A 12348-nucleotide genomic window follows, 5' to 3' on the forward strand; every position below is an offset into this window, starting at 1 on the left:
CAGCAACTGTATATTTTCACATATGCAAAATGTGCTCAGAAGTGCATTTGAGTTAAAAAAAAATGGTTTTCTTTTATTTCTTCTCTAGAAAGACACCACTTCGTCTGCATCAAAGCTAACATTAGGCGTGCACCCGTCCCACGCAAACCCATGGATTAGAATTTACTTTTGTGCTTCACAAGAGTAAATCTCCAACCATATTCTTGGTGGCAAAGTTCGTAAATAATCGACATCTTGCAAGATTGTTTCTGCCCACCATCATTTGTTGCCAACACAACCCGGGACAATCTCTTGCCTATTAGGAGATTTGCTCAGATATAATATTACGCCATAATTGTTCAAAATTATGAGTGAACAAATCTATTTTCGAACATGTATTCACGTTTGTGGATAGAGATATGAAAAAAAAATCATTTGATTAATTTGTGCACTTAAATTCAACTTCGTTAATGCGAGTTAACCTTACTAATTAAATGATTGTGTGCATAATGTTATGCAGACACTGTTCTCCATTTCACATGCATCTTTCTGTCTCCCAGTTAATGACGCTTGCGTGCATTTTCTTCCCATGAGGTTGCCACTGCACTGATTTGATGCTTGTTTCATCACTCAATCATTGTCTGCTGGCATATGTTCAGAAATGAGAGCGGTATTTGCTGCCTGACAATGTAATGATTTGCGTAATCCATAGTGATAAAAACGCAATCATTAAATACATTGTAAAAGGAAGGCAAATTAATTCTTAAATGCACTCATTATGCATCCATAGGGTATGACCACCAGCAACCGTAGCAGAGCGCAGAAAAGGGTCTGTGTTTAAAACCCAAACACACTGATATAGTTTTAGGTATAAGTGTACATGAATGCATATTCCAGAGATAAAGTGAATAGAAATAATTACATTTAAAAGCATGTCAGATTGAATCATTCACTTTGCCATAACACGTGAGTCACATATTTAGAATGCTCCTTTTATGGAGTTCTACTTGGAGACCTGTGATGACGTCTTGCATCACATGGAAAACGAGGAGGATTATTCCTTGACATTTTGAGGGCTCTGCAATGGAACCTGAGAACCTGTGATGTGAAAGAAATGCATTCGAGCCTTTGTGCCAGAGAGTGAGTTTACAATACCGCGCATGTAAGGAACAGACATATTTTAGGCAGGCACAGAAGGGGGATTACCAAAATGGCCCCAAGTAAGCCAGAAATGTTGGAGCTTTAGTTATGCAACGTTATCCGAGGAGAACCAGACTCTACAAAACTCACGCGAAAGGCAAGGGCAGTTAGTAGAGACTAGCACTATAGGTTTCAATATTCTAGGCTTTACCTCTACTACGTCATCTACATTAATTTAGAGCTCATTTTTTAACGGTTTTGAGTTAATACAAATCTTTTTGATATAAAAGGTCGGGGTCAGGCCCTCATTTACAGATGATGGAATTTGAATTAAATGTAGGGTAAACGGATTACTTCAAATGTACCCTTTTTTGTAGTTCACATCATTAAAAATGAGTGGTCATACTATTTTGCAGGAAACTCATACCCCTGTATGAAAACTCCGCACTGGAAGATAGGGAAAGTCAGCAGAAGAACTTTTTCCACAAGTTATTCCTCATTTAAAGGGACATTGACAGTATTCTAATGTGTTCCGGGTCTGGTGGCATACATACATGCATATATACATACAGATTCTCCAAGTAAATTTCTTCTGGGGCAAATCCTTTTGAGAAAACGTATTAACGACAATGGTTTCTGTCAGTACCTGACAATCTTTAACCTTCAAGTGCCCTATCAGTTCTTCTACAGCATATGAAACTCAGCCATCATGAATCTCAATGTCATTCTGGAGTTCTGCACTCTGGGTACCTTTACAGCCATAACTCCCTTCTATTCAGCATTACATCTTCTACAGTACACCCAGGGGCATATTCTCGAGGAGTTATCACAGAGTTAACGGCATCTTATCACAGCCAAAGTCACGATAAATGTATCGCTCCATTCACAAGCTGGTGCAAACAGGCGATATCACTAGTTTTCTGCGATAGCCTCCCCAAAAAAAACATCGCCACAGAGGACCCCGGCAACTATTGCTAATGAGATGCAGAGTAGGTGTTCCCAAGCAAAAAGCGCGACAATACCACACCTCAACATTCTCAACGACCAGCCAGATCGGCGATAAGAACACAAAACATGCGATAAGGCACGTTAGCAGCAGGAAAGTAACACCTGCTCTGACCTGGTGCAAAGTCGGACAACAACCGGCACCAGAAAAGGGAGCCCAGACCACAGCCACACCTGAAGAACAACAGATGTCATGGAGCCACTGATCATGCAGCTCGGAGCCCTAACAGGGCCACAACATCCACCCTCACCACCACCAAGACGGCCACCCCCCCACAAGCCCATTCCGGACCACCACAGAGGCAGCGCAGGCAAAGACAGCGGATCCTCAGAAAATGCACCAGCCCCACAGATCCAACACCAGAGAATGTCAGTGCCCACCACAGGCTCAAAAAGACAACCATCCCACGCATCCTGACCACCATTGCCCACAGGCAGATGGCACCAACACAGCGGACAACCAACATCCCACCTCATACAAAGCTGCTGGCTGTGCTGCACCTGTTGGCCTCTGGTACCTTCCAACCAACAACTGCCAGAATCGGAGGAGTCTCACAGCCAGCCCAATCCAAGTTCCCCACAACTGTCTTAGATGCCATCATCAGCTTGGTACCATTTCACCCATACGTCCCCCACACTGCGCAGGAACAGCTAGAGACCAAGCAAGGCGTCTATGCCACAGCTGGCTTCCCGCATATGTTAGGAGGCAATTGACTGCACACATGTCCTACTTGTGCACCCTGGCATCACTGCACGCAAGAACCGCAACCGAAAGCACACGTATTCCATCAATGTGCAGGCAACAGTGGACCACTGGGGAATCTCCACCGACCTCAACGCCAATCACCCAGGCAATGTGCATGATTCCTACATCTTCTGACAGTCCATCATCAACCAGCGCTTCCAGGCTGGCACCTACGGAAGTGCACTGCTCGTTGGCAAGTACCAAATGAACACACCACAGACCTCAACTGCACAATCATGCAACTCATAACACTGGGAATGCACATGTCACAAACTCACAAACAACATGCCAAACAACATGCCCACCCACCAGACACGACAGCACAACTTACTGTGGCAACCTGGGCCAGCCATGCACGTAAGCCATCAACGGCATGGCACCTCAGCCACACGATAGCAGATGGTGGGAAGAGGTGGGGACCAGGCATGTGCGAAGGAGGCAAGTGACGATGAATGAGAATGTACACAATGCCAAGTGTGGCGTGGATGTGATGGCCAGACTGCAGTATGCAGACCACACACATATCCATGTCGACATAAAAAGCTGGTGTCTGGAGTGTAGTGGACAGTGTATGCAACCATGTCACCCCAGCCAGTGGGGAAGATCCCAAAAATGTAGCTTGTTACATCCCCCACTGTAAGCGTGAGCGGAGTGGGCTGGCCCGGCGTACACAAGGCACGCGTAGGGGTGTGAATAAAAAGCACATAGCTCTGGGCGTGGTTATCTTCTGGAATGCCCAAAGTCTCTGCCAGGGCGTCGCCTCTTACCCCGCCATGAGGCCGACGCCGTGAGCGGTGTTGCCTGCGATCCTGTGCACCTGCTGCACCCCGGGCCACTGGTCCTGCCCGGCCCTGCGCACCCAGGCCTCAACGCACACCTGCTGACACTGGCGTATGTCGAAGAGGGCCCACCACCTGCCGGTGCAAGCTCCAAGCCCGAGTGCCGCGCACCCTGGCAGCCTCCCCAGACCATCACAGCCTCCGCGATACAGTCCCGCAGTACTCCTTTCTCGTTTATGTACTCCACTGGCACACAGCCAGCGAACTAGTAGGTCACACATTTGGAACTGAGTCTTGATTAAACTATGGCAGAGAACATCAATTATGGCTGATTTTATGTGTTCTCTTTCTCCAATCCTCCTGAAAGGAACAGGAACGATCATCAATAGCAAACAGCAGCTACATGAATGCAACACTGTTCACTCACTTAACGCCCAAAAGAGAAAACTACAATTCTTCCTCGTGGTTAGCGAAGACCAGACACTTTCAAACACATTTCCCCAGTTAAATACTATAGAAATGATCCCTGAAAGTATAGTCTTATTTTATGTCACCAAACTCCCTTCGATGTGGTGACACCAAGTCTGTGCATAGCATCCCACCTACACGTGTCGGTGGGCCCTTGTGATTACGCCTTTGGCCTACACTGCGGTCCAGAAGGCCTCACACCAATCCAATCCAGTCTGTACCTGGCAGGACACAGCATTGTCACTAACTGAACACCCACTCAGCTCTGGTGCTCCTACCTCCGTCAACCACAAGTCTCCCCCACATGCCATTTTAACATCATGTGTTAGAGTTCCAGGAGGAGCTAGCTGAACAGCAGTTGTCCCGCGCTGACCGCTGCCTTGGGCCTACACTGTGGCCGAGTAGGTCACACTTTCAGAACTCAGTCGTGATTTATTTATGGCTGCTTTTATATCATTGTACTGGCCTCATCTCAGACTGCACACCCCTACAGCTCCAGTGCCACTAAGTCTGTTCCCAAACAGCCATGGGGACTTTCTGGTTGAACTTTGGTGACGACTGAGTCTATGGACTGGGGGTTGTCTTCATCAGCATGTCGGTGATACTGATTTGTTGGCAAAATCTAGGCTGTAGCATTCCACTCCTCAATTTGCCGCTTCCGGCCCGCTTCTACCCTCTGCAAAACCTTCCACTGTCCCCCGCAACCCTCCACCACATTCACCTCGGACATCGATGAGGACCGGCTCAGCTCGCATGGCCCTATCTTACTTCACCGCAAGACACCGTCCCGTGGCGGCGGTGTGCCTGTGCCGGCCGCAATGCATCTAGGGCCACTAACTCTGTGAAGCTCATGTCAGGGACCCTCTCTGCTGAGATATTAGATGGCCTCTGAGACAATGGCCTTGGGTCATTGACGCCATGTGTCTGTGGCCCTGCGCTGTCCGCTGCCTCCGGCCGCAACTGCGGACCAACAGGGATAACATGTCAAATCGAGTCCTACCCGGCCCGGACATCGCATCACTGCAGGAGGCACACACCACCCCCGCCAGTACTACCTCCAAACGCCAACTGCCAGATTCGGAAAGGTCTTACTGCCAGACTATCAGAGTTGCTCATACCTGTCATGGGTGCCATCATCTGCCTGATACCCTGATCAGCACTACAGGTGCCACTGACTCAGTGCACCACGGCTCATGGACACATCTGTTTGCTCATTGGGTGACCTCTGAACTTGCTCCGGCTACCACCATGATGCTCCACAGTTGTCTCTGCAATGCAGGTGTTTTCTGTTTCCGTTTTGATGGTGTTCACTGTAGTAGTTGTTGCCAGCACTAACCACTGATTTCGGGCTGGCTTACACTCACCCCACACACATCCTGCACAGGCGTCACTGTACATGTGACCCTGCCAATAAAAAGGCCGGGTGCACGTGCCTGTAGCCAGTCTCACAAACTATCTGCGTGTGTCCGTGTGGTCATGATGTATGCATGAGGGCCCCGGGCCCTACAACATTACATTGTGCTATGTACAGTGGCCACAACCATGTCCCTGCTGGCAGCGGGTAGGACTTTGGATGAGTAGCTTTGTCATCACCCACTGTATACGTAAGGGGAGTGGACTGGGAGGTCGTACGGAGGTCTGGCGTGGGTGTGTGCATGATCATTCCGGGGCTCTTAGTGTGGTTCATTACAGGACATGTGCAAATGCATGTGTCTTTGTCGCAGTGTGGGTCTCTTTTTTGGGGTGTAGGTGGTCCCTGACGGGACTTAGACACCCACGTATGTGATCTAGTTCAGCTTCCATGAGCTCTTACCCCACCTGCACCTGTTCGGTCACCTCCTTTTGGCATTCTGACACCTGGCATTGGAATGCTATGTGTGCCTAGGTGGAGTGTTGGGAGCCAACCGTGGTAGTGGGTGCTTCCTGCTGTGTGGTCTCTGCAGTGGCTTGGATCTCCTCTATGTAGCTTGACTGCCCTGCCCCTGGGGGTGGGTTGTCTAAGTTGTCCATGAGCTGTTGTAGGGCGTTGGAGGTGTCGTGGTCCTCTCCAGCATTACTGATGAGTTGTCTGGTCTGCTCTGCTGGAGGTGTTGTTTGTCCCTCTGCAATGTGAAGGGGCAGATGCATGTTGACATTGTGTTCACATGTAAGTTGGCGCATTGTTATTTTTTACATGCAGACTGTATGACAATGTACATTGTGACTTTGGGAGGTGCTGCAATTTAATGCAGGACAGTGGACATGTGGACTACATGACGGTTGTGAGTTTGTGCATGTACATTTCCATCTCACAGTTTCCTGCTATGTTAGATGTGATTGGCCTGTTTCTGCGCACGGGCAGACCCAGTTGTTTTATCTGTTCTGCAGTGTCGGTGTTGCACTTTGTACCACGTTGTCGTAGGATGTGCTGTGATTGCTATATGTGGGCTGCAGTGTGCCACGGGGATGAGGGACTTGATCCAGGGTCATTGTGGGTGTGCGGTGTGCTAGACGTCGTTGTGCATGTGTGCCATTGTGCCCGTCACCCCAGTCCCTGGTTGTTACTCACCCTGTTGATGTTGTGTCAGGTCCTATCGAGCTGTGTCCGTACTCCCAACTCCTTGCACCGTCTCCACCCTGATGACTGTGGCCTCCATTTGCTCCTGCTCCTCCTGTGGCGCACAACTCCCACCTTCTGTCACTGTTGCTGCCTTCCTGTTGACAGCGGGTTTGTGCTTGGTTTGGCTTTTCACATCATGCCAGTGGACCTTGTCCTCCTCCATAGACCTCCTGGACACTACGACTGCATTCACGTTTATCATATTGCCGTTCAGTGAGTGGTAGTGTTCTGTCACCTCCGTGGCGCTGATCTGGTTTTCCTCCAGACTTCACCCCATCTTCCTCTCCTTCTTCTATTTGGCTTTCCCCGACACCGTTGGTCCTTGCTGGTGGTCTGTGGGGCTTGTGGGGTTCGCATTGGCCTCTGCACTCGGTCTGGGTGCATCCATGGTGCTACACAGTTTATTTTTTTCTCCTCTGCTTTTATAGTGCATTTTCCCGCATGACGCGTGGGAATTGCATGTCTGTAGCTGGTTTTTGCAGATTTTTGTTTCGCGCTTGGCCTCATTTGCGTTCATGTTTTGAATTCTTCTGGTGTCACGTTGACTTTATCGCTGACATTTGACACGTTATCATGAGCCTATAGCATGGTACCGACGGCTTTTGAATACCACGTTACCATGGTGTTAATTTCCAGCGATAGACTGCGATGTGAAGAGTTGCGTTAAGCTAATTTTGTGATGAATATCACACGTTTTTGAGAATATCCCGCCAAGACTGTAAACTTAGAAATCACTGTTGGCATACAGGCATGATAGGCAAACTGCCACCTGTTGCAAATAACCTTCACCTAGCAATGCCGTCCCCTTTTAATAAACTGGCCATAGAAACAACAGAGCAGGGGTCTTCAATCAATCAATCAATCAATCAGGGTACTTGTAAAGCACGCTACTTACCCGTGAGGGTCCCAAGGCGCTGAGGGGTGGGGGGGGTGGGTGCCGCTACTGCTCGTAGAGCCAGGTCTTGAGGAGTCTTCTGAAGGCAAGTAGGTCTTGGGTCTGTTGTAGGTGGGTTGGGAGGGTGTTCCAGGTTTTGGCGGCGAGGTAAGAGAAGGATCTGCTGCCGGCGGTCGTACGTTGGATGCGGGGGACATATGCGAGGGCGAGGTTGGCGGAGCGGAGCTGGCGGGTGGGGGTGTAGAAGCTGAGTCTGCTGTTCAGGTAGGCTGGTCCGGCGTTGTGGAGTGCTTTGTGTACGTGGGTGAGAAGCTTGAAGGTGGTCCTCTTGTCGATGGGGAGCCTGTGCAGGTCTCTCAGGACAGGGGTGATGTGGCTGCGGCGGGGGCATTGACGATCAGTCGGGCGGAGGCGTTTTGGATACGTTGTAGCCGCCGTTGGTGTTTGGCTGGGATTCCTGCGTAGAGTGCGTTGCCGTAGTCCAGTCTGCTGCTGACGAGGGCCTGTGTCACTGTTCTTCTTGTTTAAGTCGGGATCCATTTGTAGATCCGGCGGAGCATGCGTAGAGTGTTGTAGCAGGAGAAGGAGACGGCGTTGACTTGCTTGGACATGGAGAGGGAGGAGTCGAGGATGAATCCTAGGTTGCGTGCGTGGTCGGGTGGTATCGGTGCTGTCCCCAGGGCGGTCGGCCACCAGGAGTCGTCCCAGGCTGAGGGGGTGGGTCCGAGGATGAGGACCTCTGTCTTGTCCGAGTTCAGTTTCAGACGGCTGCTCCTCATCCAGTCGGCGATGGCCTTCATGCCCTCGTGAATGTTGGTTTTGGCGGTGTGAGGGTCTATGGTGAGGGAGAGGATGAGCTGGGTGTCGTCGGCGTAGGAGATGATGTTGAGGTTGTGGTGGCGGGCCACTTGTGAGGGGGGGCATGTAGATGTTGAACAGCGTCGGGCTGAGGGATGAGCCCTTGGGGACGCCACATATGATGTTGGTGGCTTCTGACTGGAAAGGTGGGAGTCGGACGCTCTGTGTTCTGCCGGAGAGGAAGGACGTGGTCCAGTCAAGGGCCTTCTCTTGGATTCCGGCTTCTTGGAGGCGTGTCTGTAGGGTGCGGTGGCAGACCGTGTCGAATGCGGCTGACAGGTCCAGGAGGATGAGGGCTGATGTTTCGCCGTTGTCCAGTTGACGTCTGATGTCGTCTGTGGCGGCGATGAGGGCTGTCTCGGTGCAGTGGTTACGTCTCAATCCGGATTGGGACGGGTCCAGGATGTTGTTGTCTTCGAGGTGGCGGGCCAGTTGAATGTTGACGATTTTCTCGATGACCTTTGCCGGGAACGGGAGCAGGGAGATGGGTCGGAAGTTCTTGAGGTCCGTGGGGTCCGCCTTGGGCTTTTTGAGGAGGGCGTTGATATCAGCGTGCTTCCAGCTTTCCGGAAATGTCGCTTTTTCGAAGGAGATGTTGATGACCTTCCATAGTTGGGGTGCGATGGCCGCGTCTGCTTTGTTGAATACGTGGTGTGGGCATGGGTCTGACGGGGATCCTGAGTGGATGGAGTTCATGATCTTGCGTGTCTCGTCGTCGTTGGTGTTGGCCCAGGAGGTCAGGCGGTTGGCGCTGTTGGTGATTGCGGGGCGGGAGGAGTCGTGCATCGTTGGTACGGTTGTGGAGTTGAAGCTGTCTTGGATGTCAGCGATCTTGCGGTGGAAGAAGATGGCCTGTGAGTCGCACAGTTCTTGTGAGGGCAGGATGTCGTTGGCGCTGGCGTTGGGATTGGAGATTTCTTTCACGATGCGGAAGAGCTCTTTGCTGTCGTGTGCGTTGTAATCCAGGCGGTCTTTGAAGGAGGATCTCTTGGCAAGTCTGATGAGGTGGTGATGTCTGTGGGTGGCGTCCTTGTGGGCTGCGTGGTTTTCTGGCATTCGTTTGTGGAGCCATTTCTTCTCCAGCTTACAGCAGGCGCGTTTGGAGGTCAGGAGCTCGTCGGTGAACCAGGTGGCTCTCCTGCTGGTGTGGCTGTTGGATGGTCTCTTGAGTGGGGCGAGGGTGTTGGCGCAGTCGTCGATCCACTGTCTGAGGTTGCGGCGTCAGGGCAGGTGGGGTTGATAGGTGGGTTCTGGGCGAGGGTGGTGGTCAGTTGGTCTTTGGTGACTTTGTTCCAGCAGCGGCGCGGCAGCTGTTTTGTGCGATGGTGCATGGTTGGTTTTTTGATGCAGCAGTGGTCGGTCCAGTGGGGTTCGGAGGTGTGGTCGAAGGCGATGTGGGTGCTTGTGGAGAAGACGGCGTTGTATTGCGAAATAGTCTAGATTGTAAGATCCCATTTTCAACAAACAGTGTTACATCAAGAAAATGTATATGATCTTTGCTGTGTGTGTAAGTGAAGCTAAGATTATATGTATTGTTGTTTAAATAAATGAAAAGTTCATTAAGGCTGTGGTTGGTCCCGTTCCAGATCATAAGAACGGCGTCGATAAAGCGACCCCAGTAAACTATACTATTGGTCAATGTGGTTGGACAAGATTTTCAGATATGATGTTGTTCGTAGAAGCCCATGTAGATATTGGTGAAATGTTTTGTGTAGCAGCTAGATGCAATCATCACATGACTGTGTGTGATCATGTGACTACTACGCTTCTTCCTTTAAAAAGAGGGAGAGTCAGGTCGGGGATTCACGGCAATAGGAGTTTGTTGGACGCTTGATATAAGAGAACTAGCAGCTGGGTTGCAGACGACTGCACCGCCTAGACATGTCACAAAGAAGTATTGAGATATTGCCCACCTCAGATGGCCAGCTGCTATATGACCATGAATTAGAGAATTTGGCACGGGGGTATGAGAGGCAATATACTATGAAGCGTAAAGTAGAGTATGTACAACAGTAATAAAGTAAAAAGTGAGTCCACGTCGTTGCTTGTGTTTCTAGAGTGATGCTTTATTCATGATGTTGGTGAGGTTCAATACAGCCAACGCGTTTCGCCCAAGCATGGGCTTCTTCAGGGCTGTAATGGTATACAATAAAACTTATTAGTTTATAACATTTGTTTAAAGATTTCAAAGAGTGTAGATAGATCGAAGAGTGAATCAACCATGAAGTAAAGAGGCGAAGAACCAACCAAGAAACAAGAAAAGAATAGTAAAGAGTAAGAAGTAGCACAGTACTGAGAGAATCACCAAGTGGAGATTTGAGAGGAAAGGCGGGCTTAGAGAAAAGAAGGTGGCAGGATCTGTGATAGGAAGTATTACTGAGATTGAAGATTAAGTTAAGGTTCAAGCAAGGGAGAGAGTGCTGATTCAGTAAGGCGATTATGGAAAAATAAAATGTGTCACGCGTCTGAAAGGAGATCCACGGAAAAGTGTCAGAAATGATGAAACAAAAAGACTGGCCAAAAATATCCCACAAATTGAGAGAAGCTAGTAGAATGTGGTCCTGCTTACCAAAGTAAATGTGAGTTGAAACGTCTGTGATGAAGCACGGAATGTCTGATCTGCACTGTGGCTTGACAAATGCGAGTTTTGGGAAAACCTAAATGGTTTGAGCTATCATGAATTAGTGAATAAATGTAAAAGATCCTACGGGACTAGCGAGCGCTTATGAAAAATTATACTGACCTCTCATAAAAAAATGTCTTAAATGTATCAAAGTAGACGGAGAACAAAAGGGTAGATTGCCTCCTATGGATCAGTCCTTATTTAGGAATTAGTGCCTGTTTATGAAGTAAGAAAATAATAACGGTGAAGCCTGAGAAAATTACGGGCTAGAGATATGTGAGTTAAAGCTAACAGAGTACGTGTAGGTACGTTATTCTAGTATGGAAAAACCAGGTACCGTGTCATGGCATGGCTAAAAGTGTGGAAAAAACTATTCAAAAATAAATAGATGCGCATTAATTCTATGTTATTAAAATATAAGAAGCCAGGAAAGGAATCTAATCTGCGCTTAAATGTGTGCATGCAGCTATACAAAAATGTGCGCGCACTTGTTCTTAAAATAAAAGTTAAAGGTGAGCCCCTAGGTCTATTTAAGAAACGAACGTTAAGAGCCCTTAAGACAGTTAGGTACGGATAATATGGTAACTGGTGGGCAAATGAATTGTCTGCAAGATCATATGGAAAATATAATGATACCGTTAGTTACCGGTGTCAATTCAAGTAGAGAGAAATGAAAGGTCAATAACGTTTAAAAAAAATTGGTGTTATAATGGAGAGATATAGTAAAAAAGCTAAAAACTAGAAGTATACGGGAAGGTGGCCCAAGGTGGTGGATGTGAGTAATTAAATGGAAACGGGCAGGGCATGAGCCCACAAATGACCCTGAATCGATAAGCAGAAATGTATGCTATGCAGCGAAGAGCCTTACTTGTACATGATGGTCCGTGTTCGGAAAGCCTTAGCGCCGGTTCTCCCTCCTTCGCGATCGGTGTGTAGGCTGAGAGACGCGTGTGCTGTTTTTTAAGCTGATGTATGTGTAAAACTTCCGGGTTTATTGGACGCTACTTTATCCGTTGAGCCACTACAGATACCAGGTAGGCACTAGGGACATAATTCGATAAAGACCATTTGAGCATTACCTTTAATGCCTATTACCCTCTTGGTGTAGACGATAATCTCCTTTGTCCATTCATTGGTAATTTTCATTATATTTCCAGGGAGCCAGCTTATCAAGGTTGGGCTGCCTGAGTTGTGTTTTTACTGGAGGACAAGATTATTTTATACAACTCCTTGCAAGTTACAGCGTGTATCTGACAC

The 12348-nt window shown here is 48.7% G+C and overlaps 1 protein-coding gene and 1 non-coding gene across 6 annotated transcripts in view; both read right to left on the bottom strand.

Annotated features, from left to right (window-relative positions):
- Positions 1-12348, bottom strand: part of LOC146823290 (rho GTPase-activating protein 6-like) — a 1132600-nt gene that overhangs the window by 70574 nt on the left and 1049678 nt on the right. The gene's annotated exons all lie outside the window — the stretch shown is intronic.
- Positions 3976-4190, bottom strand: LOC146823291 (small nucleolar RNA U3). The gene has a single exon (XR_014962315.1). It is a non-coding gene; the product is annotated as a small nucleolar RNA U3 (small nucleolar RNA).

Source organism: Triturus cristatus, chromosome 5_2 (genome assembly GCF_964204655.1).
Source record: "Triturus cristatus chromosome 5_2, aTriCri1.1, whole genome shotgun sequence".
Taxonomy (NCBI): domain Eukaryota; kingdom Metazoa; phylum Chordata; class Amphibia; order Caudata; family Salamandridae; genus Triturus; species Triturus cristatus.